The 19,939-nt window shown below is 64.5% G+C and overlaps 5 pseudogenes; all 5 read right to left on the bottom strand.

The window, feature by feature from the left end:
* Window positions 1–2,173: 2,173 nt before the first annotated feature.
* On the bottom strand, window positions 2,174–3,145 carry LOC147795148 (large subunit ribosomal RNA; annotated as a pseudogene; the record flags this gene model as incomplete).
* Window positions 3,146–5,951: 2,806 nt separating this feature from the next.
* LOC147795147 (large subunit ribosomal RNA) lies at window positions 5,952–6,922 on the bottom strand (annotated as a pseudogene; the record flags this gene model as incomplete).
* A 2,977-nt stretch (window positions 6,923–9,899) lies between these two features.
* Window positions 9,900–11,241, bottom strand: LOC147795146 (large subunit ribosomal RNA; annotated as a pseudogene).
* A 2,895-nt stretch (window positions 11,242–14,136) lies between these two features.
* Window positions 14,137–15,492, bottom strand: LOC147795145 (large subunit ribosomal RNA; annotated as a pseudogene).
* Window positions 15,493–18,468: 2,976 nt separating this feature from the next.
* Window positions 18,469–19,826, bottom strand: LOC147795144 (large subunit ribosomal RNA; annotated as a pseudogene).
* Between the last annotated feature and the right edge of the window lie 113 nt (window positions 19,827–19,939).

Genomic DNA, 19,939 nt, shown 5'->3' with positions numbered 1-19,939 from the left:
GGGCCCGCCCGGCGCCTCGGCGGCTGCCAGGAAGGGGGGCTTCCCTCCGCGGGCCTCTCTTCTCTCTCCCCGCGCTGCGCGCCCGCTCCCTCTCCGGCGGTCCACTCGGAGATCTGCCACGGGGCCGGCGGCACTCGGGTCCCCGTTGGCCGGGTCCGGGCCTCCCCTTTTTCTTTCTCGGCCTGCCCTGCTTGCCTGGCCTCCTTTCCGGCGCGCTCCCTCGAGGCCGCCTGTGTCTTTCTTGTTCGGTTTGGGGCCACGACCGGCGCTCGTTTGTGGGGCGGATACTCAGCGCCGACCTCCCCCGGGGAACGACCCGCCCCGGCCGGTGCCCCTCGCCTACCTGCCTGCCTTGCCCGCAGATCTCCCGTATCATCCTCGCCAGAGAGCGGGGGAAACCCGCGCCGCAACATACCGGTCTCTTTGGACTCCCCTTGTTGCCGCCTGCAGCCAGTGTCCTCGCTGGGGCCTCCCGGCGGGGCGGCGGGCTGCCACTTTTTCCGCACCTCCCGTCCCGGGGCTCTCCGGCAGGGCCGGCCGCGGCCCGGGAGCGGCCTTTCCGACACCTCTGGGCAAGGCCGGGCGGGCCGGCCGACGCTCTTCTGGGCATGAAGGGTCGGGCCGGCCACTTTCCTTGAGCCGCTTCGGAGCGGGGCTTGTCCAGACCCCAGGGGGAATCGCTCCGGAGGCTTGGGTTCAAACTGCAGGAATTGCCGTATTGTATGGACAATATATGGCTGTACTGATTTCTGGCAGCTGGAGCTGAGCTCCAGACCACCCTCCCCCTATAAATAGGCAAACCAGGGAGTGGGGGTTAAGGTCCAAAACGCTCTCATTGAAATACGCACGTTTTGGGCCCAACCTGTCCCGGGGCAAAGCCCTCTCAGAGGCCTTGGGTGGGCCGGCGATCCGATGGACGCTATGCCTGAAGCGCCCGGCCCGCTCTCCGCGGGCAACCCCGGACATCCGAACCTCTCGGACCAGGTTTTCCGAAAAAGGCGATTCACCGCGCCGCACCACGCAACCCGCCGGCATGGAGCCGTTTTCGCCCGGGGAAGCGTGTCGGAAATGCACGGCTTTAGAGGGTCCGCGTGCGGATTCGGCGGGTTTTTTTTTCCCCCAGGACGGCAATCGCCGCGGAGACACCCTCCCCCCTATAAAAAGGCAAACCAGGGAGTGGGGGTTAAGGTTCAAAACGCTCTCATTGAAATACGCACGTTTGGGGCCCAAACAGACCCCGACGAGAGACGCTCTCGAGAGCCGGGGTGCCTCGCCGACGCGTTGGCAAGTGGGGACGAGTCGGTTTTTGCGCCCGAGTCGGGTTGAAACCGGAGATCCGACCTTTCGCGCACCACCAAGTCCGGGGAAGAAATCTTCAGCGGGCGCCCACGCAACGCCGCCCGTCCGACAACCACAGCGGGACAGGCGCCGCCCGCTGCGAGACTCCGCCCTTGGGCCCGAGGCCCCGGTCCCTACCCACCCGCTGGCACGTGGCGCCACTCCCATTAGAGCCCTCCTGGAGGGTGCACCTCCGGCCCCGGATTTCAAATCAGGTTTTGGGCGGCCGGATAAGCCTCGCGGCCCGGCAGCGTATCCCCGGCTCTCGCCGGTGGGGCCGAGTCAGTTTTTGCGCCCGAGTCGAAGCGTAACTGGAGATGAGCCCTTTCGCGGTCAAGGAAGTCCGAGGAAGAAATCTTTAGCGGGCACCCACGTAACGCTCCCCGTCCGGCACCCACGGCGGGACCGACGCCGCCCGCTGCCAGATGCCGCACTCGGGCTGGAAGCCATGGTTTTTTCCGTGCCGAACAGCTGATCGCGCGATGGCATTGGGACCGACTTGGCAACTCCCCGAGAGCCCTCCTGCGGGATACACTATTAAACGTGGATTTCAAGTCAGTTTGGGGCGGCCGTGTCAGACATGCAGCCCAGCAGCCAATCCTCGGCCTCAGGGAAAGCGCTCGTTTACTCCGCCGTCAGTTCCTCTGCCGAGTCCGAGTGCCGCCGGGCCCGCCGCTGGTCCTCCCCGGTCTCCTCCTCCAAGGCCGGTCCGCCCGAGGGCCACCGGGCGGCGCCGGCCGGCCCTCCGCGCTCGACCTCCTCCCCCCGCTGCTGGACCCCACCACCCCTCTCCCAGAAGCCGCTCCCGCAGCAGCGACGTCGTCCGACCCTGCCCGCCAGGATCGGCCTGTCTGCGGCGCGGGCAAATCCAGCTCACGTTCCCCATTGGTGGGTGAACAATCCAACGCTTCGCAATGATAGGAAGAGCCGACATCGAAGGATCAAACAGCAACATCGTTATGAACGCTTGGCTGCCACTACCCAGTTATCACTGTGGTAACATTTCTGATACCTCTCGCTTCAAACTGCGAAGCTCAAAAGGATCGATAGGCCACGCTTTCACGGTCTGTATTCATGCTGAAAATCAGATTCAAACGAGCTTTTGCCCTTTTGCTCCGCGCGAGGTTTCCGTCCTCGCTGAGCTCGCCTTAGGACACCTGCGTTACCCTTTGACAGATGTTCCGCCCAGTTAAAGTCCCCGACTGAAGCTGTCGCCGGAGCGGGTGGCGGCCGGCCGCGTAGCGCCGGAAGACTGGGCCCGCTCCCCCCCTCACCGGCTAAGTAAAGAAACCACGAGAGTAGTGGCATTTCAGCGTCGGGCCTGGGGCCCTCCCACCTATCCCACACCCCTCCGTGTCTCTTCACAAGGTCAGACTAGAGTCAAGCTGATTCTGCCAAGCCCGTTCCCTTGGCTGTGGTTTCGCTAGATAGATAGGGACAGTGGGAATCTCGTTAATCCATTAATGCGCGTCATTAATTAGATGACGAGGCATTTGGCTACCTTAAGAGAGTCATAGTTACTCCCGCCGTTTACCCGCACTTCGCTGAATTTCTTCACTTTGACATTCAGAGCACTGGGCAGAAATCACATCGCGTCAGCGCCCCGGCTGCAGACGTCGCGATGCTCTGTTTTTCATTAGACAATCGGATTCCCCTGGTCCGTACCAGTTCTGATCCGGCTGCTGGGCGCCGGCCGAAGCGGCCGCAGCGAGGACTGTCCACGAGGCGGGCCCCAGGCCGGTCCGGGCTCGCCCAGCGCCCTAGCTCCGGACCAGCCGATTCCAGGGATCCCGCCCCTTAGCAAGAAAAGGAAACTCTTCCCGGGTCCCCGACCGGCGTCTGGGGTTCGCCTGCTTCGCAGATCGGCCCGCCAAGGAGGACGGAGGGCTCCGCCTGCGGGTTTGGGAATATTGACCCGATTCCGTTTCGCCCGGGGGGCGAGGCCACGGCCCCGCGAGGAGGGGGGCGCCCGCCTCCGCTGGGAGCGGAACCTCCCTGGGGCTTAGGATCGACTGACCCATGTACAACTGCTGATCGCATGCAAGCCTTCTCCGCCACTCGGCCCTCGAGCATCTCACTCCAATATTTGCTACTACCACCAAGATCTGCGCCCGCGGCGGCTCCACGCGGCCTGGCGGCCGGCGCTTCGACGCGCCCCGCGGCGGCCCTCCTACTCGTCGGGGCGTACCACCCGGCCGGCGGTCCCACTCGCTCTCTGCCCCGACGGCCAGGTGTGGGCGGCACTCTCAGTGCCATTCATTTTCAGGGCTAGTCGACTTCCATGGCCACCGGCCTGCTGCCCGTATTAAGCAACGCCTTTTCTGGGCTCTGATGAGCGTCGGCCCCAAATGCAGCGCCCCAACCCGGCGGGTCCTCTCGCCCGACCTGAGGTCGATGGGTTCGCAATAGGCCTCGGCCTCTCACTCTCTCTCTCGCCTCTCAGGGCCCGCCCGGCGCCTCGGCGGCTGCCAGGAAGGAGGGCTTCCCTCCGCGGCCCTCTCTTCTCTCTCTCGGCGCTGAGCGCCCGCTCCCTCTCCGGCGGTCCACTCGGAGATCTGCCACGGGGCCGGCGGCACTCGGGTCCCCGTTGGCCGGGTCCGGGCCTCCCCTTTTTCTTTCTCGGCCTGCCCTGCTTGCCTGGCCTCCTTTCCGGCGCGCTCCCTCGAGGCCGCCTGTGTCTTTCTTGTTCGGTTTGGGGCCACGACCGGCGCTCGTTTGTGGGGCGGATACTCAGCGCCGACCTCCCCCGGGGAACGACCCGCCCCGGCCGGTGCCCCTCGCCTACCTGCCTGCCTTGCCCGCAGATCTCCCGTATCATCCTCGCCAGAGAGCGGGGGAAACCCGCGCCGCAACATACCGGTCTCTTTGGACTCCCCTTGTTGCCGCCTGCAGCCAGTGTCCTCGCTGGGGCCTCCCGGCGGGGCGGCGGGCTGCCACTTTTTCCGCACCTCCCGTCCCGGGGCTCTCCGGCAGGGCCGGCCGCGGCCCGGGAGCGGCCTTTCCGACACCTCTGGGCAAGGCCGGGCGGGCCGGCCGACGCTCTTCTGGGCATGAAGGGTCGGGCCGGCCACTTTCCTTGAGCCGCTTCGGAGCGGGGCTTGTCCAGACCCCAGGGGGAATCGCTCCGGAGGCTTGGGTTCAAACTGCAGGAATTGCCGTATTGTATGGACAATATATGGCTGTACTGATTTCTGGCAGCTGGAGCTGAGCTCCAGACCACCCTCCCCCTATAAATAGGCAAACCAGGGAGTGGGGGTTAAGGTCCAAAACGCTCTCATTGAAATACGCACGTTTTGGGCCCAACCTGTCCCGGGGCAAAGCCCTCTCAGAGGCCTTGGGTGGGCCGGCGATCCGATGGACGCTATGCCTGAAGCGCCCGGCCCGCTCTCCGCGGGCAACCCCGGACATCCGAACCTCTCGGACCAGGTTTTCCGAAAAAGGCGATTCACCGCGCCGCACCACGCAACCCGCCGGCATGGAGCCGTTTTCGCCCGGGGAAGCGTGTCGGAAATGCACGGCTTTAGAGGGTCCGCGTGCGGATTCGGCGGGTTTTTTTTCCCCCAGGACGGCAATTCGCCGCGGAGACACCCTCCCCCCTATAAAAAGGCAAACCAGGGAGTGGGGGTTAAGGTTCAAAACGCTCTCATTGAAATACGCACGTTTGGGGCCCAACAGACCCCGACGAGAGACGCTCTCGAGAGCCGGGGTGCCTCGCCGACGCGTTTGCAAGTGGGGACGAGTCGGTTTTTGCGCCCGAGTCGGGTTGAAACCGGAGATCCGACCTTTCGCGCACCACCAAGTCCGGGGAAGAAATCTTCAGCGGGCGCCCACGCAACGCCGCCCGTCCGACAACCACAGCGGGACAGGCGCCGCCCGCTGCGAGACTCCGCCCTTGGGCCCGAGGCCCCGGTCCCTACCCACCCGCTGGCACGTGGCGCCACTCCCATTAGAGCCCTCCTGGAGGGTGCACCTCCGGCCCCGGATTTCAAATCAGGTTTTGGGCGGCCGGATAAGCCTCGCGGCCCGGCAGCGTATCCCCGGCTCTCGCCGGTGGGGCCGAGTCAGTTTTTGCGCCCGAGTCGAAGCGTAACTGGAGATGAGCCCTTTCGCGGTCAAGGAAGTCCGAGGAAGAAATCTTTAGCGGGCACCCACGTAACGCTCCCCGTCCGGCACCCACGGCGGGACCGACGCCGCCCGCTGCCAGATGCCGCACTCGGGCTGGAAGCCATGGTTTTTCCGTGCCGAACAGCTGATCGCGCGATGGCATTGGGACCGACTTGGCAACTCCCCGAGAGCCCTCCTGCGGGATATACTATTAAACGTGGATTTCAAGTCAGTTTGGGGCGGCCGTGTCAGACATGCAGCCCAGCAGCCAATCCTCGGCCTCAGGGAAAGCGCTCGTTTACTCCGCCGTCAGTTCCTCTGCCGAGTCCGAGTGCCGCCGGGCCCGCCGCTGGTCCTCCCCGGTCTCCTCCTCCAAGGCCGGTCCGCCCGAGGGCCACCGGGCGGCGCCGGCCGGCCCTCCGCGCTCGACCTCCTCCCCCCGCTGCTGGACCCCACCACCCCTCTCCCAGAAGCCGCTCCCGCAGCAGCGACGTCGTCCGACCCTGCCCGCCAGGATCGGCCTGTCTGCGGCGCGGGCAAATCCAGCTCACGTTCCCCATTGGTGGGTGAACAATCCAACGCTTCGCAATGATAGGAAGAGCGACATCGAAGGATCAAACAGCAACATCGCTATGAACGCTTGGCTGGAACTACCCAGTTATCACTGTGGTAACATTTCTGATACCTCTCGCTTCAAACTGCGAAGCTCAAAAGGATCGATAGGCCACGCTTTCACGGTCTGTATTCATGCTGAAAATACGATTCAAACGAGCTTTTGCCCTTTTGCTCCGCGCGAGGTTTCCGTCCTCGCTGAGCTCGCCTTAGGACACCTGCGTTACCCTTTGACAGATGTACCGCCCCAGTCAAACCCCCCGACTGAAGCTGTCGCCGGAGCGGGTGGCGGCCGGCCGCGTAGCGCCAGAAGACTGGGCCAGCTCCCCGCCTCACCGGCTGAGTAAAGAAACCACGAGAGTAGTGGCATTTCAGCGTCGGGCCTGGGGCCCTCCCACCTATCCCACACCCCTCCGTGTCTCTTCACAAGGTCAGACTAGAGTCAAGCTGATTCTGCCAAGCCCGTTCCCTTGGCTGTGGTTTCGCTAGATAGATAGGGACAGTGGGAATCTCGTTAATCCATTCATGCACGTCATTAATTAGATGACGAGGCATTTGGCTACCTTAAAAGAGTCATAGTTACTCCCGCCGTTTACCCGCACTTCGCTGAATTTCTTCACTTTGACATTCAGAGCACTGGGCAGAAATCACATCGCGTCAGCGCCCCGGCTGCAGACGTCGCGATGCTCTGTTTTCATTAGACAGTCGGATTCCCCTGGTCCGTACCAGTTCTGAGCCGGCTGCTGGTCGCCGGCCGAAGCGGCCGCAGCGAGGACTGTCCACGAGGCGGGCCCCAGGCCGGTCCGGGCTCGCCCAGCGCCCTAGCTCCGGACCAGCCGATTCCAGGGATCCCGCCCCTTAGCAAGAAAAGGAAACTCTTCCCGGGTCCCCGACCGGCGTCTGGGGCTCGCTTGCTTCGCAGATCGGACCGCCAAGGAGGACGGAGGGCTCCACCTGCGGGTTTGGGAATATTGACCCGATTCCGTGTCGCTCGGGGGGCAAGGCCCCGGCCCCGCGAGGAGGGGGACGCCCGCCTCCGCTGGGAGCGGAACCTCCCTGGGGCTTAGGATCGACTGACCCATGTACAACTGCTGATGGCATGCAAGCCTTCTCCGCCACTCGGCCCTCGAGGATCTCACTCCAATATTTGCTACTACCGCCAAGATCTGCGCCCGCGGCGGCTCCACGCGGCCTGGCGGCCGGCGCTTCGACGCCCACCGCGGCGGCCCTCCTACTCGTCGGGGCGTACCAACCGGCCGGCGGTCCCACTCGCTCTCTGCCCCGACGGCCAGGTGTGGGCGGCACTCTCAGTGCCATTCATTTTCAGGGCTAGTCGACTTCCATGGCCACCGGCCTGCTGCCCGTATTAAGCAACGCCTTTTCTGGGCTCTGATGAGCGTCGGCCCAAAATGCGGCGCCCCAACCCGGCGGGTCCTCTCGCCCGACCTGAGGTCGATGGGTTCGCAATAGGCCTCGGCCTCTCACTCTCTCTCTCGCCTCTCAGGGCCCGCCCGGCGCCTCGGCGGCTGCCAGGAAGGAGGGCTTCCCTCCGCAGCCCTCTCTTCTCTCTCTCTCGGCGCTGGGCGCCCGCTCCCTCTCCGGCGGTCCACTCGGAGATCTGCCACGGGGCCGGCGGCACTCGGTCCCCGTTGGCCGGGTCCGGGCCTCCCCTTTTTCTTTCTCGGCCTGCCCTGCCTGCCTGGCCTCCTTTCCGGCGCGCTCCCTCGAGGCCGCCTGTGTCTTTCTTGTTCGGTTTGGGGGCACGACCGGCGCTCGTTTGTGGGGCGGATACTCAGCGCCGACCTCCCCCGGGGAACGACCCGCCCGGCCGGTGCCCCTCGCCTACCTGCCTGCCTTGCCCGCAGATCTCCCGTATCATCCTCGCCAGAGAGCGGGGGAAACCCGACCGGCCGGTGCCCCTCGCCTACCTGCCTGCCTTGCCCGCAGATCTCCCGTATCATCCTCGCCAGAGAGCGGGGGAAACCTGCGCCGCAACCTACCGGTCTCTTTGGACTCCCCTTGTTGCCGCCTGCAGCCAGTGTCCTCGCTGGGGCCTCCCGGCGGGGCGGCGGGCTGCCACTTTTTCCGCACCTCCCGTCCCGGGGCTCTCCGGCAGGGCCGGCCGCGGCCCGGGAGCGGCCTTTCCGACACCTTAGGTCAAGGCCGGGCGGGCCGGCCGACGCTCTTCTGGGCATGAATGGTCGGGCCGGCCGCGCAGAGAAACGCCGTTAACGGAGCGCCCGGAGGGCCTCCCAGCGGGACGGCGAGCAGCCACTTTCCTTGAGCGGCTACGGAGCGGGGCTTGTCCAGACCCAAGGGGGAATCGCTCCGGAGGCTTGGGCTCCACCCTGCAGGAATTGCAGTATTGTATGGACAATATATGGCTGTACTGATTTCTGGCAGCTGGAGCTGAGCTCCAGACCACCCTCCCCCTATAAATAGGCAAACCAGGGAGTGGGGGTTAAGGTCCAAAACGCTCTCATTGAAATACGCACGTTTTGGGCCCAACCTGTCCCGGGGCAAAGCCCTCTCAGAGGCCTTGGGTGGGCCGGCGAGCCGATGGACGCCATGCCTGAAGCGCCCGGCCCGCTCTCCGCGGGCAACCCCGGACATCCGAACCTCTCGGTCGAGGTTTTCCGAAAAAGGCGATTCACCGCGCCGCACCACGCAGCCCGCCGGCATGGAGCCGTTTTCTCCCGGGGAAGCGTGTCGGAAATGCACGGCTTTAGAGGGTCCGCTTGCGGCTGCGGCGGGTTTTTTTTCCCCAGGACGGCAATTCGCCGCGGAGACACCCTCCCCCTATAAAAAGGCAAACCAAGGAGTGGGGGTTAAGGTTCAAAACGCTCTCATTAAAATAAGCACGTTTCGGGCCCAACAGACCCCGACGAGAGACGCTCTCGAGAGCCGGGGTGCCTCGCCGACGGGTTGGAAAGTGGGGACGAGTCGGTTTTTGCGCCCGAGTCGGGTCGAAACCGGAGATCCGACCTTTCGCGCACCACCAAGTCCGGGGAAGAAATCTTCAGCGGGCGCCCACGCAACGCCGCCCGTCCGACACCCACAGCGGGACCGGCGCCGCCCGCTGCGAGACTCCGCCCTCGGGCCCGAGGCCCCGGTCCCTACCCGCCCGCTGGCACGTGGCGCCACTCCCATTAGAGCCCTCCTGGAGGGTGCACCTCCGGCCCCGGATTTCAAATCAGGTTTTGGGCGGCCGGATAAGCCTCGCGGCCCGGCAGCGTATCCCCGGCTCTCGCCGGTGGGGCCGAGTCAGTTTTTGCGCCCGAGTCGAAGCGTAACTGGAGATGAGCCCTTTCGCGGTCAAGGAAGTCCGAGGAAGAAATCTTTAGCGGGCACCCACGTAACGCTCCCCGTCCGGCACCCACGGCGGGACCGACGCCGCCCGCTGCCAGATGCCGCACTCAGGCTGGAAGCCATGGTTTTTCCGTGCCGAACAGCTGATCGCCCGATGGCATTGGGACCGACTTGGCAACTCCCCGAGAGCCCTCCTGCGGGATACACTATTAAACGTGGATTTCAAGTCAGTTTGGGGCGGCCGTGTCAGACATGCAGCCCAGCAGCCAATCCTCGGCCTCAGGGAAAGCGCTCGTTTACTCCGCCGTCAGTTCCTCTGCCGAGTCCGAGTGCCGCCGGGCCCGCCGCTGGTACTCCCCGGTCTCCTCCTCCAAGGCCGGTCCGCCCGAGGGCCACCGGGCGGCGCCGGCCGGCCCTCCGCGCTCGACCTCCTCCCCCCGCTGCTGGACCCCACCACCCCTCTCCCAGAAGCCGCTCCCGCAGCAGCGACGTCGTCCGACCCGGCCCGCCAGGATCGGCCCGTCTGCGGCGCGCGCAAATCCCTCGGATCGAAAGCTTTAGTTTTAGCAGATCACAGCAAGCGGCTGCTCTACTGGGCACGACACCCCAATCCATACCCAAGTCGTCTGCAAGTGATCTGGCGTCCCTCTCGAGACGGCGGTTCGGCTTGCGCCGGAGTTCCCGGCCCCCGGGCAAGGGGCCGTGGGCGGAGTCGGCCCGGCCCCCCTCCAGGCAAGAGCGGGTGGGCGCTGACGCGGGCCGCGCACCGGCAGAGATTTCGACTTAGAGGCGTTTAGCCGTAATCTCTCGGGTGGTAGTCTCGCACCACCGAGCGCCTGAACCAGGGGTCCGAATCTGCGGTTCCTCTCGTACTGAGCAGGATTGCCGTGACGGCGACCTCTCATCAGTAGGGTAAAACTACCTGTCTCACGGCGGTCCAAAGCCAGCTCACGTTCCCCATTGGTGGGTGAACAATCCAACGCTTCGCAATGATAGGAAGAGCCGACATCGAAGGATCAAACAGCAACATCGATATGAACGCTTGGCTGCAACTACCCAGTTATCACTGTGGTAACATTTCTGATACCTCTCGCTTCAAACTGCGAAGCTCAAAAGGATCGATAGGCCACGCTTTCACGGTCTGTATTCATGCTGAAAATCAGATTCAAACGAGCTTTTGCCCTTTTGCTCCTGGTTTCCGTCCTCGCTGAGCTCGCCTTAGGACACCTGCGTTACCCTTTGACAGATGTACCGCCCCAGTCAAAGTCCCCGACTGAAGCTGTCGCCGGAGCGGGTGGCGGCCGGCCGCGTAGCGCCGGAAGACTGGGCCAGCTCCCCGCCTCACCGGCTAAGTAAAGAAACCACGAGAGTAGTGGCATTTCAGCGTCGGGCCTGGGGCCCTCCCACCTATCCCACACCCCTCCGTGTCTCTTCACAAGGTCAGACTAGAGTCAAGCTGATTCTGCCAAGCCCGTTCCCTTGGCTGTGGTTTCGCTAGATAGATAGGGACAGTGGGAATCTCGTTAATCCATTCATGCACGTCATTAATTAGATGACGAGGCATTTGGCTACCTTAAAAGAGTCATAGTTACTCCCGCCGTTTACCCGCACTTCGCTGAATTTCTTCACTTTGACATTCAGAGCACTGGGCAGAAATCACATCGCGTCAGCGCCCCGGCTGCAGACGTCGCGATGCTCTGTTTTTCATTAGACAGTCGGATTCCCCTGGTCCGTACCAGTTCTGAGCCGGCTGCTGGGCGCCGACCGAAGCGGCCGCAGCGAGGACTGTCCACGAGGCGGGCCCCAGGCCGGTCCGGGCTCGCCCAGCGCCCTAGCTCCGGACCAGCCGATTCCAGGGATCCCGCCCCTTAGCAAGAAAAGGAAACTCTTCCCGGGTCCCCGACCGTCGTCTGGGGCTCGCTTGCTTCGCAGATCGGACCGCCAAGGAGGACGTAGGGCTCCGCCTGCGGGTTTGGGAATATTGACCCGATTCCGTTTCGCCCGGGGGGCGAGGCCCCGGCCCCGCGAGGTGGGGGGCGCCCGCCTCCGCTGGGAGCGGAACCTCCCTGGGGCTTAGGATCGACTGACCCATGTACAACTGCTGATCGCATGCAAGCCTTCTCCGCCACTCGGCCCTCGAGGATCTCACTCCAATATTTGCTACTACCACCAAGATCTGCGCCCGCGGCGGCTCCACGCGGCCTGGCGGCCGGCGCTTCGACGCGCACCGCGGCGGCCCTCCTACTCGTCGGGGCGTACCAACCGGCCGGCGGTCCCACTCGCTCTCTGCCCCGACGGCCAGGTGTGGGCGGCACTCTCAGTGCCATTCATTTTCAGGGCTAGTCGACTTCCATGGCCACCGGCCTGCTGCCCGTATTAAGCTACGCCTTTTCTGGGCTCTGATGAGCGTCGGCCCCAAATGCGGCGCCCCAACCCGGCGGGTCCTCTCGCCCGACCTGAGGTCGATGGGTTCGCAATAGGCCTCGGCCTCTCACTCTCTCTCTCGCCTCTCAGGGCCCGCCCGGCGCCTCGGCGGCTGCCAGGAAGGAGGGCTTCCCTCCGCGGCCCTCTCTTCTCTCTCTCGGCGCTGAGCGCCCGCTCCCTCTCCGGCGGTCCACTCGGAGATCTGCCACGGGGCCGGCGGCACTCGGTCCCCGTTGGCCGGGTCCGGGCCTCCCCTTTTTCTTTCTCGGCCTGCCCTGCTTGCCTGGCCTCCTTTCCGGCGCGCTCCCTCGAGGCCGCCTGTGTCTTTCTTGTTCGGTTTGGGGCCACGACCGGCGCTCGTTTGTGGGGCGGATACTCAGCGCCGACCTCCCCCGGGGAACGACCCGCCCGGCCGGTGCCCCTCGCCTACCTGCCTGCCTTGCCCGCAGATCTCCCGTATCATCCTCGCCAGAGAGCGGGGGAAACCTGCGCCGCAACCTACCGGTCTCTTTGGACTCCCCTTGTTGCCGCCTGCAGCCAGTGTCCTCGCTGGGGCCTCCCGGCGGGGCGGCGGGCTGCCACTTTTTTCCGCACCTCCCGTCCCGGGGCTCTCCGGCAGGGCCGGCCGCGGCCCGGGAGCGGCCTTTCCGACACCTCTGGGCAAGGCCGGGCGGGCCGGCCGACGCTCTTCTGGGCATGAAGGGTCGGGCCGGCCACGCAGAGAAACGCCGTTAACGGAGCGCCCGGAGGGCCTCCCGGCGGGACGGCGAGCAGCCACTTTCCTTGAGCCGCTACGGAGCGGGGCTTGTCCAGACCCCAGGGGGAATCGCTCCGGAGGCTTGGGCTCCACCCTGCAGGAATTGCCGTATTGTATGGACAATATATGGCTTTACTGATTTCTGGCAGCTGGAGCTGAGCTCCAGACCACCCTCCCCCTATAAATAGGCAAACCAGGGAGTGGGGGTTAAGGTCCAAAACGCTCTCATTGAAATACGCACGTTTTGGGCCCAACCTGTCCCGGGGCAAAGCCCTCTCAGAGGCCTTGGGTGGGCCGGCGAGCCGATGGACGCCATGCCTGAAGCGCCCGGCCCGCTCTCCGCGGGCAACCCCGGACATCCGAACCTCTCGGACCAGGTTTTCCGAAAAAGGCGATTCACCGCGCCGCACAACGCAACCCGCCGGCATGGAGCCGTTTTCGCCCGGGGAAGCATGTCGGAAATGCACGGCTTTAGAGGGTCCGCGTGCGGCTGCGGCGGGTTTTTTTTCCCAAGGACGGTAATTCGCCGCGCAGACACCCTCCCCCCTATAAAAAGGCAAACCAGGGAGTGGGGGTTAAGGTTCAAAACGCTCTCATTAAAATAAGCACGTTTCGGGCCCAACAGACCCCGACGAGAGACTCTCTCGAGAGCCGGGGTGCCTCGCCGACGCGTTGGCAAGTGGGGACGAGTCGGTTTTTGCGCCCGAGTCGGGTCGAAACCGGAGATCCGACCTTTCGCGCACCACCAAGTCCGGGGAAGAAATCTTCAGCGGGCGCCCACGCAACGCCGCCCGTCCGACACCCACAGCGGGACCGGCGCCGCCAGCTGCGAGACTCCGCCCTCGGGCCCGAGGCCCCGGTCCCTACCCGCCCGCTGGCACGTGGCGCCACTCCCATTAGAGCCCTCCTGCGGGGTGCACCTCCGGCCCCGGATTTCAAATCAGGTTTTGGGCGGCCGGATAAGCCTCGCGGCCCGGCAGCGTATCCCCGGCTCTCGCCGGTGGGGCCGAGTCAGTTTTTGCGCCCGAGTCGAATCGTAACTGGAGATGAGCCCTTTCGCGGTCAACGAAGTCGGAGGAAGAAATCTTTTGCGGGCACCCTCGTAACGCTTCCCGTCCGGCACCCACGGCGGGACCGACGCCGCCCGCTGCCAGATGCCGCACTTGGGCTGGAAGCCATGGTTCATCCGTGCCGAGCAGCTGATCGCACGATGGCATTGGGACCGACTTGGCAACTCCCCGAGAGCCCTCCTGCGGGGTACACTATTAAACGTGGATTTCAAGTCAGTTTGGGGCGGCCGTGTCAGACATGCAGCCCAGCAGCCAATCCTCGGCCACAGGGGAAGCGCTCGTTCACTCTGCCGTCAGTTCCTCTGCCGAGTCCGAGTGCCGCCGGGCCCGCCGCTGGTCCTCCCCGGTCTCCTCCTCCAAGGCCGGTCCGCCCGAGGGCCACCGGGCGGCGCCGGCCGGCCCTCCGCGCTCGACCTCCTCCCCCCGCTGCTGGACCCCACCACCCCTCTCCCAGAAGCCGCTCCCGCAGCAGCGACGTCGTCCGACCCTGCCCGCCAGGATCGGCCCGTCTGCGGCGCGGGCAAATCCCTCGGATCGAAAGCTTTAGTTTTAGCAGATCACAGCAAGCGGCTGCTCTACTGGGCACGACACCCCAATCCATACCCAAGTCGTCTGTAAGTGATCTGGCGTCCCTCTCGAGACGGCGGTTCGGCTTGCGCCGGAGTTCCCGGCCCCCGGGCAGGGGCTGCGGGCGGAGTCGGCCCGGCCCCTCTCCAGGCAAGAGCGGGTGGGCGCTGACGCGGGCCGCGCACCGGCAGAGATTTCGACTTAGAGGCGTTTAGCCGTAATCTCTCGGGTGGTAGTCTCGCACCACCGGCCTCTCGACCGAGCGCCTGAACCAGGGGTCCGAATCTGCGGTTCCTCTCGTACTGAGCAGGATTGCCGTGACGGCGACCTCTCATCAGTAGGGTAAAACTACCTGTCTCACGGCGGTCCAAAGCCAGCTCACGTTCCCCATTGGTGGGTGAACAATCCAACGCTTCGCAATGATAGGAAGAGCCGACATCGAAGGATCAAACAGCAACATCGCTATGAACGCTTGGCTGCCACTACCCAGTTATCACTGTGGTAACATTTCTGATACCTCTCGCTTCAAACTGCGAAGCTCAAAAGGATCGATAGGCCACGCTTTCACGGTCTGTATTCATGCTGAAAATCAGATTCAAACGAGCTTTTGCCCTTTTGCTCCGCGCGAGGTTTCCGTCCTCGCTGAGCTCGCCTTAGGACACCTGCGTTACCCTTTGACAGATGTACCGCCCAGTCAAAGTCCCCGACTGAAGCTGTCGCCGGAGCGGGTGGCGGCCGGCCGCGTAGCGCCGGAAGACTGGGCCCGCTCCCCGCCTCACCGGCTAAGTAAAGAAACCACGAGAGTAGTGGCATTTCAGCGTCGGGCCTAGGGCCCTCCCACCTATCCCACACCCCTCCGTGTCTCTTCACAAGGTCAGACTAGAGTCAAGCTGATTCTGCCAAGCCCGTTCCCTTGGCTGTGGTTTCGCTAGATAGATAGGGACAGTGGGAATCTCGTTAATCCATTCATGCACGTCATTAATTAGATGACGAGGCATTTGGCTACCTTAAAAGAGTCATAGTTACTCCCCCGTTTACCCGCACTTCGCTGAATTTCTTCACTTTGACATTCAGAGCACTGGGCAGAAATCACATCGCGTCAGCGCCCCGGCTGCAGACGTCGCGATGCTCTGTTTTTCATTAGACAGTCGGATTCCCCTGGTCCGTACCAGTTCTGAGCCGGCTGCCGGGCGCCGGCCGAAGCGGCCGCAGCGAGGACTGTCCACGAGGCGGGCCCCAGGCCGGTCCGGGCTCGCCCAGCGCCCTAGCTCCGGACCAGCCGATTCCAGGGATCCCGCCCCTTAGCAAGAAAAGGAAACTCTTCCCGGGTCCCCGACCGGCGTCTGGGGCTCGCTTGCTTCGCAGATCGGACCGCCAAGGAGGACGGAGGGCTCCACCTGCTGGTTTGGGAATATTGACCCGATTCCGTGTCGCTCGGGGGGCAAGGCCCCGGCCCCGCGAGGAGGGGGACGCCCGCCTCCGCTGGGAGCGGAACCTCCCTGGGGCTTAGGATCGACTGACCCATGTACAACTGCTGATCGCATGCAAGCCTTCTCCGCCACTCGGCCCTCGAGCATCTCACTCCAATATTTGCTACTACCACCAAGATCTGCGCCCGCGGCGGCTCCACGCGGCCTGGCGGCCGGCGCTTCGACGCGCCCCGCGGCGGCCCTCCTACTCGTCGGGGCGTACCACCCGGCCGGCGGTCCCACTCGCTCTCTGCCCCGACGGCCAGGTGTGGGCGGCACTCTCAGTGCCATTCATTTTCAGGGCTAGTCGACTTCCATGGCCACCGGCCTGCTGCCCGTATTAAGCAACGCCTTTTCTGGGCTCTGATGAGCGTCGGCCCCAAATGCAGCGCCCCAACCCGGCGGGTCCTCTCGCCCGACCTGAGGTCGATGGGTTCGCAATAGGCCTCGGCCTCTCACCCTCTCTCTCGCCTCTCAGGGCCCGCCCGGCGCCTCGGCGGCTGCCAGGAAGGAGGGCTTCCCTCCGCGGCCCTCTCTTCTCTCTCTCGGCGCTGAGCGCCCGCTCCCTCTCCGGCGGTCCACTCGGAGATCTGCCACGGGGCCGGCGGCACTCGGTCCCCGTTGGCCGGGTCCGGGCCTCCCCTTTTTCTTTCTCGGCCTGCCCTGCTTGCCTGGCCTCCTTTCCGGCGCGCTCCCTCGAGGCCGCCTGTGTCTTTCTTGTTCGGTTTGGGGCCACGACCGGCGCTCGTTTGTGGGGCGGATACTCAGCGCCGACCTCCCCCGGGGAACGACCCGCCCCGGCCGGTGCCCCTCGCCTACCTGCCTGCCTTGCCCGCAGATCTCCCGTATCATCCTCGCCAGAGAGCGGGGGAAACCTGCGCCGCAACCTACCGGTCTCTTTGGACTCCCCTTGTTGCCGCCTGCAGCCAGTGTCCTCGCTGGGGCCTCCCGGCGGGGCGGCGGGCTGCCACTTTTTCCGCACCTCCCGTCCCGGGGCTCTCCGGCAGGGCCGGCCGCGGCCCGGGAGCGGCCTTTCCGACACCTCTGGGCAAGGCCGGGCGGGCCGGCCGACGCTCTTCTGGGCATGAAGGGTCGGGCCGGCCACGCAGAGAAACGCCGTTAACAGAGCGCCCGGAGGGCCTCCCGGCGGGACGGCGAGCAGCCACTTTCCTTGAGCCGCTACGGAGCGGGGCTTGTCCAGACCCCAGGGGGAATCGCTCCGGAGGCTTGGGCTCCACCCTGCAGGAATTGCCGTATTGTATGGACAATATATGGCTGTACTGATTTCTGGCAGCTGGAGCTGAGCTCCAGACCACCCTCCCCCTATAAATAGGCAAACCAGGGAGTGGGGGTTAAGGTCCAAAACGCTCTCATTGAAATACGCACGTTTTGGGCCCAACCTGTCCCGGGGCAAAGCCCTCTCAGAGGCCTTGGGTGGGCCGGCGAGCCGATGGACGCCATGCCTGAAGCGCCCGGCCCGCTCTCCGCGGGCAACCCCGGACATCCGAACCTCTCGGACCAGGTTTCCCGAAAAAGGCGATTCACCGCGCCGCACAACGCAACCCGCCGGCATGGAGCCGTTTTCGCCCGGGGAAGCGTGTCGGAAATGCACGGCTTTAGAGGGTCCGCGTGCGGCTGCGGCGGGTTTTTTTTCCCAAGGACAGCAATTCGCCGCGGAGACACCCTCCCCCCTATAAAAAGAGGGTCCGCGTGCGGCTGCGGCGGGGTTTTTTTCCCAAGGACGGCAATTCGCCGCGGAGACACCCTCCCCCCTATAAAAAGGCAAACCAGGGAGTGGGGGTTAAGGTTCAAAACGCTCTCATTAAAATAAGCACGTTTCGGGCACAACAGACCCCGACGAGAGACTCTCTCGAGAGCCGGGGTGCCTCGCCGACGCGTTGGCAAGTGGGGACGAGTCGGTTTTTGCGCCCGAGACGGGTCGAAACCGGAGATCCGACCTTTCGCGCACCACCAAGTCCGGGGAAGAAATCTTCAGTGGGCGCCCACGCAACGCCGCCCGTCCGACACCCACAGCGGGACCGGCGCCGCCCGCTGCGAGACTCCGCCCTTGGGCCCGAGGCCCCGGTCCCTACCCGCCCGCTGGCACGTGGCGCCACTCCCTTTAGAGCCCTCCTGGAGGGTGCACCTCCGGCCCCGGATTTCAAATCAGGTTTTGGGCGGCCGGATAAGCCTCGCGGCCCGGCAGCGTATCCCCGGCTCTCGCCGGTGGGGCCGAGTCAGTTTTTGCGCCCGAGTCGAAGCGTAACTGGAGATGAGCCCTTTCGCGGTCAAGGAAGTCCGAGGAAGAAATCTTTAGCGGGCACCCACGTAACGCTCCCCGTCCGGCACCCACGGCGGGACCGACGCCGCCCGCTGCCAGATGCCGCACTCGGGCTGGAAGCCATGGTTCATCCGTGCCGAACAGCTGATCGCGCGATGGCATTGGGACCGACTTGGCAACTCCCCGAGAGCCCTCCTGCGGGATACACTATTAAACGTGGATTTCAAGTCAGTTTGGGGCGGCCGTGTCAGACATGCAGCCCAGCAGCCAATCCTCGGCCTCAGGGAAAGCGCTCGTTTACTCCGCCGTCAGTTCCTCTGCCGAGTCCGAGTGCCGCCGGGCCCGCCGCTGGTACTCCCCGGTCTCCTCCTCCAAGGCCGGTCCGCCCGAGGGCCACCGGGCGGCGCCGGCCGGCCCTCCGCGCTCGACCTCCTCCCCCCGCTGCTGGACCCCACCACCCCTCTCCCAGAAGCCGCTCCCGCAGCAGCGACGTCGTCCGACCCGGCCCGCCAGGATCGGCCCGTCTGCGGCGCGGGCAAATCCCTCGGATCGAAAGCTTTAGTTTTAGCAGATCACAGCAAAGCGGCTGCTCTACTGGGCACGACACCCCAATCCATACCCAAGTCGTCTGCAAGTGATCTGGCGTCCCTCTCGAGACGGCGGTTCGGCTTGCGCCGGAGTTCCCGGCCCCCGGGCAGGGGCCGCGGGCGGAGTCGGCCCGGCCCCCCTCCAGGCAAGAGCGGGTGGGCGCTGACGCGGGCCGCGCACCGGCAGAGATTTCGACTTAGAGGCGTTTAGCCGTAATCTCTCGGGTGGTAGTCTCGCACCAACGGCCTCTCGACCGAGCGCCTGAACCAGGGGTCCGAATCTGCGGTTCCTCTCGTACTGAGCAGGATTGCCGTGACGGCGACCTCTCATCAGTAGGGTAAAACTACCTGTCTCACGGCGGTCCAAAGCCAGCTCACGTTCCCCATTGGTGGGTGAACAATCCAACGCTTCGCAATGATAGGAAGAGCCGACATCGAAGGATCAAACAGCAACATCGATATGAACGCTTGGCTGCAACTACCCAGTTATCACTGTGGTAACATTTCTGATACCTCTCGCTTCAAACTGCGAAGCTCAAAAGGATCGATAGGCCACGCTTTCACGGTCTGTATTCATACTGAAAATCAGATTCAAACGAGCTTTTGCCCTTTTGCTCCGCGCGAGGTTTCCGTCCTCGCTGAGCTCGCCTTAGGACACCTGCGTTACCCTTTGACAGATGTACCGCCCAGTTAAAGTCCCCGACTGAAGCTGTCGCCGGAGCGGGTGGCGGCCGGCCGCGTAGCGCCGGAAGACTGTGCCCGCTCCCCGCCTCACCGGCTAAGTAAAGAAACCACGAGAGTAGTGGCATTTCAGCGTCGGGCCTAGGGCCCTCCCACCTATCCCACACCCCTCCGTGTCTCTTCACAAGGTCAGACTAGAGTCAAGCTGATTCTGCCAAGCCCGTTCCCTTGGCTGTGGTTTCGCTAGATAGATAGGGACAGTGGGAATCTCGTTAATCCATTCATGCGCGTCATTAATTAGATGACGAGGCATTTGGCTACCTTAAGAGAGTCATAGTTACTCCCGCCGTTTACCCGCACTTCGCTGAATTTCTTCACTTTGACATCCAGAGCACTGGGCAGAAATCACATCGCGTCAGCGCCCCGGCTGCAGACGTCGCGATGCTCTGTTTTTCATTAGACAGTCGGATTCCCCTGGTCCGTACCAGTTCTGATCCGATTGCTGGGCGCCGGCCGAAGCGGCCGCAGCGAGGACTGTCCACGAGGCGGGCCCCACGCCGGTCCGGGCTCGCCCAGCGCCCTAGCTCCGGACCAGCCGATTCCAGGGATCCCGCCCCTTAGCAAGAAAAGGAAACTCTTCCCGGGTTACCGACCGGCGTCTGGGGCTCGCTTGCTTCGCAGATCGGACCGCCAAGGAGGACGGAGGGCTCCGCCTGCGGGTTTGGGAATATTGACCCGAT

This window comes from Acanthaster planci, unplaced genomic scaffold (assembly GCF_054643075.1).
Source record: "Acanthaster planci isolate LZ-2023a unplaced genomic scaffold, COTS_SCS Contig147, whole genome shotgun sequence".
Classification (NCBI taxonomy): Eukaryota; Metazoa; Echinodermata; class Asteroidea; order Valvatida; family Acanthasteridae; genus Acanthaster; species Acanthaster planci.
The sequence above is the reverse complement of the archived record's forward strand: the minus strand, read 5'-3'. Positions and strand labels throughout refer to the sequence as shown.